Here is a 6,809-nt window from a genome sequence, read left to right as displayed (position 1 = left end):
ATAGTGTGTGCTCACACAGTGGACTGTGTTAAAATGAGATCCACACTGTTAAAATGCAAAAACCACAACAAACTTACAGTGTGAGGGTGATTTCACACTGAGAACATTTCCACAGTTTGTGATGAGGTAGTAAATTTAGTGATCTGTGTAAAACTGTAATTCACACCGTAAATTCAAATGCTCAAATTTGACAATGTCAGGGCATATAATTTCAAACTCAAACCTCTACTACGTGATTGATCACAAGTGTGTTAATATAGAAGACTGTATTAAAAATGTGATTCGCACTGTCAAGCCTTACAGTGTGTATGTGTGATTTCACACTAATGAAAAGTCGATACTGTGAAAGTCCACAGTGTAGTAATAAAGTGCACTGTTTATTTGGTCAAATTTGAATTGCGAGGGTAGTTTCACACTGTGGACACCTCTACAGTGTAACTGTTCACAGTGTGTTCATATAGTAGACTGCAAAACTGTGATTCACACTGTTAAAATCAAACCTTTCTTTCTTTGGGTGTGATTTCATATTGTGTGTGACGCTGTGAACACACTGTGTAATCCTGTGTTCTTTCCAGCAGAGAAATTCTGGCAGAAATCCATCTCAGCATCTCTCACTGAGCAACACTATAATTTGTATGCTGAATTATAAATGAAAAGACACTGAGGGGGTACGTGCTGACCAACGCAGCTCAGACAAAATGGAATACCTCCACAGTATGTTCACACAGTGGGCAATGTGAACTGTCATTCTGTTAAAATACTCTTATGTAATATTGTGAGTGCGATTCCACACTGTAGACGGACACGTAGGTTGTGTGAAACTCCAGTGTGGTAATACAGTGCACTGTGCAAAAATATGATTCACACTGTTAAAATGCTAAACACGTACACTGTGAGGGTGATTTCACACTGTGGACACGCCCACAGTGTGTTTGTGTGATCAAAGTGTATTAAGATAGTGGACTGCGAGAAAATGTGAATTACACTGTAAAAAAAATGCTCGAATTTGATTTGTGAGGGTAGTTTCACACTGTGTACACCTCTACTGTGTGAATATTCACAGTGTGTTCATATAGTGAACTGTGTGAAATGAGATGCCCACGGTTAAAATGCTCAAACTTGATTGATGAGGGTAGTTTCACACTGTGTGCTCATTGTTGATATGCTCAAACTTCACGGATGTGAAGGTGATTTAACACTCTGTTCCACGCTATGAACACACTGTGGAACACTCTGTTTTTTCCAGCAGAGAATTCTGGCAGGAATCCATTTAAGCACCCCTGACTGAGCAACATTATAGTTTTCTTATTTCGTTTCTTGTATGCCAAATGTGACGACAGACGCAGTTCTGAAAAAAAAAAGGAGAGCTCCTAATAATTACTGTACACCAGGGCTCCGTCTTACAAAGAATTGTGATTGATCCGATCAACCACAGCTATGGAAAGCCAGCAACGCCGGCCTCTAGACTGCATGTTTTTTCTCAAATATTTACTAGATATGTAGTCTAATCATGAATCAATAATTTTCTCTAAAAAAACAGTGTGGTTCTCGTTGTTTACAAATATCAAAGTGCAAATTTCCTTTAGGAAAATTTTATGACAATGATGGATTGCCACATGGTTGAGGTTGATCGGATTACTCTTAACTCTTAGAAAGACGAGGCCCAGATAGCTACAATTTAGTTCAATTTCAGTTAAGTTGTTCCTTATTCTTATAAAACCCATTTGAAAAAGAGGAAGTCATTTTAAAGGTGACGGGGACTTCAAAATAAATTGATAACAGTTATTTTTTCAATAAAGGCTAATGGGGTGTAAAGAAACCGTATTTTAAATTTACGTTAACATGGTTAACCCTCAATCTCCCGGGGTATTTTGATTCTTGTCATTCCCGGGGGGGGGGGGGCATTATTGCCCCCCCTTAAGATCTCAGCCGTGGATTGCGCGATCACAACGTAAATTTGCATGATGGTAGAGAATGACGTAATCTACGCAGTTGCATTGGTAAATTTCACTGAATTCATATATTTTTATTTTATATGAATTAATTATGCTAATTTATTCATGAAATCATACTTTTTGCTCTGATTCACTAAATAAAGCTCCTAGAATGCTATTTTTTGGTGAAAATATTCTTTATAGCATTCCTAACAATTGTGAATGAAAAAAATTCTGGTACCAAGACCGATTTCTTATGTATTTTATTGTTTTTTTAATTTCTTATGTATTTCTTTGTTTTTTTACTTTTTGTTTTTTATTGTTTTTTCGATGGAAATCATTCCAGACTTAATTCTGATCATAAACAAGGCAAAATTAATTAAGTTTAATCATTAAAAGTATAAATAATGATACATTTATGAATTTTGGCCAAATACACAATTTGCATTGGATTTGTACATGAAATCACGTTTATGAGCAATTTTGGGTCAGACATGCACTTACATAATGTTGCGTAATGTCGTAACCGCGTACCCGGGCGTCACAAATTTGGTCTCAAAATTTGTGCGAGACTTTAAAGTAAAAAGTCTGTGAGCGGCGAGGTCAAAAAATTTTGCGCAGCAGATATATCGCGAAAATTGTCGAGGGGAGGCCATAATGGCCCCCCCCCAGGAGAATTAGGGTTAAGGTCATATAGTTCTCTGAGAAGGGAAGTTACCGTGCAGTTCATTATTAAGTCCGCATATTTTCCTTGGATCACTTTGCTCTTATCATTATTAATATTATTATCATCATTATTATTGACATATTATTATTAGTATTATTATTATCATCGTCGTCGTCTTCATCGTCATCATAATACCATTACCATTACCGGTGTATCTAAAACATTGCGAAGTTTGGTGTTGGTAAGGGTTGGGAGTGGTAATGGTAATGATAAATATAATGACGACGATGGCGATGATGACGACGACGATGATGATAATACTGGTGATGGAGTCTCAATACCTTGTTATTACCATTTGCATCATTATTACGGCATCATTCAAGTACATGTTTAAAACATAATAACAATATAACTGACAGTATAACAATGATAATGGTAATGATGTTATGATGATGTAGACGACGACGAAGATAATAATAATACTAATAATGATTAAACATCGATGATAAAAAATGATGATGACAATAATAGTAATAATAACAAGAGCAAAGTGATTCAAGGAAGATATGCGGACTTAAACCTGAACATACATGTAGGAATAATAATGATAACAATAACAACAACAATAATAACGAGAAAAAAAAATAATAATACTAATAATAATTATAATAATAATAATAATAGTAGTAGTAGTAGTAGTACTACTACTACTACTACTACTACTACTACTAATGATAATAATACTACTGATAATGATAATAATGATAATAATGATAATGACAATAATTACTATCATTTTATCAGTAATGTGACGTAATTACTGTCGTAAATATTTACATTCCAGAACAAAAATAAAATCTACTAAAATTTGTTCCACACATAACAAAAGAAAATCAATATTTTTATCATCGTGGTTAATATTCTAACCATGCCACAATGTATGCATACTGCGCAGTGACTATGGAATTTTTTTTTTTTTTTCATTTCGAATGTATAACCCAGTCCCACCGCGAAACCAGAACGAAGCCAACGCAACGATCCTACAACCGAAAGATAATTATAGGATTCGATCAGATCGCGCTAGTGTGACCTAAGATTAAAAACTAGCCTCTATTTGTTAGCAAAGTTTACATTGGTATTCTAGTCTAATTCTTCTCATTAAAAATTCCAAATCGAGGTCAGTTGGCATGTGACAAGGTATTGCTAAAATTACGCAAGATCTAAGGGAAATTCCCTACTGGTATATGACAGCAAATTACCCTTTTACGCAGATTTGTGAAATACTTGTAATACGTAGTTTCCACTCTCACGATTTGCGACACGACTGAAACGGAGATCTTAATCTTGGAGTAATCGAAGTGATCATGTCAGATCGTATCAGATCAGTCGTGGCAATCGCATCGATCGTAGAAATATTTTGAATGGTTCAAAAAATGTCGCGATCAGTTACGAAAGGCCAATTTCATAATAGAAATGGGTATAGATGGTATCCAACTTATTTATGCCCCAGATTATACAATGCACCGGCAATTGTCATGTTCATGTTTCACACCAGTAACGGTATAAACTCGTTTTATAGTTCAAACCACATCAATTAATTTACATATCAACATTTCTTAAAATCATGCTGAAAATAGGCAGGAAGATGACATAAAAACTGTCCACAAACTTTTTTTTAATATTCATATTCATTAAATCAGAAGAATTGTTACTTGAAATGCCGATGGCGATTCGCATTTTCAACAAAAAAAAACGCGTTTCTGGTGAAAAGTGCATCTACAGGGTATTAGATTCCCCTATTCATGAAATAAAATGAATTAAAATCATTTTTCTTTCAAGGATATATATATTTATATTCTTATTAAGTGAGGTGCAGCTTTATATCACCCCGATACAGTTCTTATCCTTCTGACTTTAGTCAATAGGTTTATATTACATAGGTTATGTAGATTCGAATCAGTGATAGGTCAATACGCCATCACATGACCATGGCTGCGAGGATCGCATTTGTTATATTCTAGGTTTTGACGTCACCTCAGTGAATATAACTGCGTTGTATTGTCAATTGCGGCGTTATATTTACTAAGGTGACGTCACTTGCTGCTTACAAGTTGCGTAATCTGGTAGTTTATTTGATGTACGCGCTAGTGTTAACGCGTCAATTGCATGAAGAACGCGCTTGATGTACATTCCATTTTTTTCTATTATGACGTAGACGAAACAGAGCTGTAGCAAGAATTTCTGGTTGGAGCCGGTTGATGAAGGCAATCTCTGATGGCGAATCCACATAGACTATATAATATAACAGATATTGCCTGCTCTATCGTTGTAATAAATAAAATTTCAACTCCCCTCCGAAGCTAAATTTTTCCCTCGGGAGAATATTTTCCCTCAGCGCTGCGCGCTTCGGGCAAAATATAATCTCTTGGGAAAAATATAACTCCGTCGGGGAGAGGAAATGTTATATTCAAACTCTAGGTAGGCAATATCTGTATAATATTTTATAGGACTAGAGATGGCGCACTTTTTCTGTATCTCTCACAATGTTCACTGCGCTTTTGTTTAAATATAAAAAAGCCCAACGCGAAAATAAAAATATATTCGTGTGAATCCTCGCAAAATTGAAATTGAGCGATTGAGAGAGAGAGAGAAGTGGAGAGAGGGGATGGAGAGAGAGTGAGAGGGGGGAGGGGAGGGTGGGGTGATAGTCATGGGCGGAAATCTCAGTGTCCGCTAGGGTAGGGGGGACCAGGGGATGGAAACTTTGACAATGAAAAAAAAGGAGATTATCACCCAAAATTTAAGGTCATTTGAACCCCCCCTAAAAAAAATGACAATCGAAAAAAAAAGATTACCAACCAAACTGTAAGGTCATTTTACACCCCCCAAAAAATTGACGAGCAAAAAAAAAGGGGGGTTTCACCCAATATGTAAGGTCATTTAGTAAAAAATACATGCATTATTTCAATTGTGAATGATATATTTTTATCCATCATAAAAGACCAAAAATAGTAGGGGGACTCCTGTCCCCCCCTGGGATTTCCGCCCATGGTGATAGTTAAGTATTTCTATTTCTGAAATCTAGAATATTTTCTAATTTATTTTCAAAATTGTAAAGGTGTAAAATGACTAAAGCAGGACCTACATGTTATTTAAAGAATATTGTATAACATGCTAACTGGTATCATTGGATATACACACTAGACTTCTTTGATTAGAAATCTAAAAAGATTTTAATCTGACAGATTCATCAATCAATCAATCAAATTGAGTTATTTCTTTAATCTCAATTATGCTTAAATATTTCAAGAGAAATGTTCTTAGATATCAATACATACATACTGTAAATACCTTGAAGATCTGGGTCAAATTCAGTTTCGTGGTCGTTATTCATTAGAAAGACTTAAATAAAATTAAATGAACAAGATGATATCAAAATATCAGCATTTTTAATGTGAACCAGCACTTCGATTACATCTTTTGTAACAATCGTAGTTGATTAATATGTCGTCAAATATACACCAATAATGCAAAATGTCTCATATCAATTAATTCCTGATTGCAACGTAATTATACTAAAACATATAATATACACATTTACATAAGTTCCAAAAAATAAGAGTTTTATGCCCTAAAATCATCATATCCACTGTATTTAAGATTTGTATTAGTACCACACTTTTTTAACAAGCTACTTATCATTTTTATAGAGCAAATTCATTATTTTTTGTGCAAGTGTATAAAAAACCAACCCTGTTTATAACATGATTTTTAGATCCATTGTTCAAATCAAATGTTTTTATAGGAAATATATACATAATAACCCGTGTGTTGGTCCAGTTGGTAGAGCGTCCGTCTCACAACCGGGAGGTCGGGGGTTCAAACCCCGGCCGCGTCAGACCAAAAGACGTTAAAAGATGGGAGTTGCTGCTACCTTGTTTGGCGTTCAACGATTAAAGGGATAGAGCCTCGTCGATCTGGCGCTGCACAGCGGCTGCCGGGCCAACGATCATTTGGGTAAAGCAAATTTTCGGAGTATTTCATTTCATGTCTATTTCGAACGATGAAATATGGATTTTTTTCATATTATTTTATCTGAAGAAGGAATAGTGAATTTATTACCTTCCCAATATTCATCGCAATCAAATGACGTAGTCGGTGTTGTATTGTCATGATATTTCCACACTTAAATAGCATTGCAAAATATG

Source organism: Lytechinus pictus, chromosome 12 (assembly GCF_037042905.1).
Source record: "Lytechinus pictus isolate F3 Inbred chromosome 12, Lp3.0, whole genome shotgun sequence".
Taxonomy (NCBI): domain Eukaryota; kingdom Metazoa; phylum Echinodermata; class Echinoidea; order Temnopleuroida; family Toxopneustidae; genus Lytechinus; species Lytechinus pictus.
Note: the sequence above shows the minus strand (reverse complement) of the source record.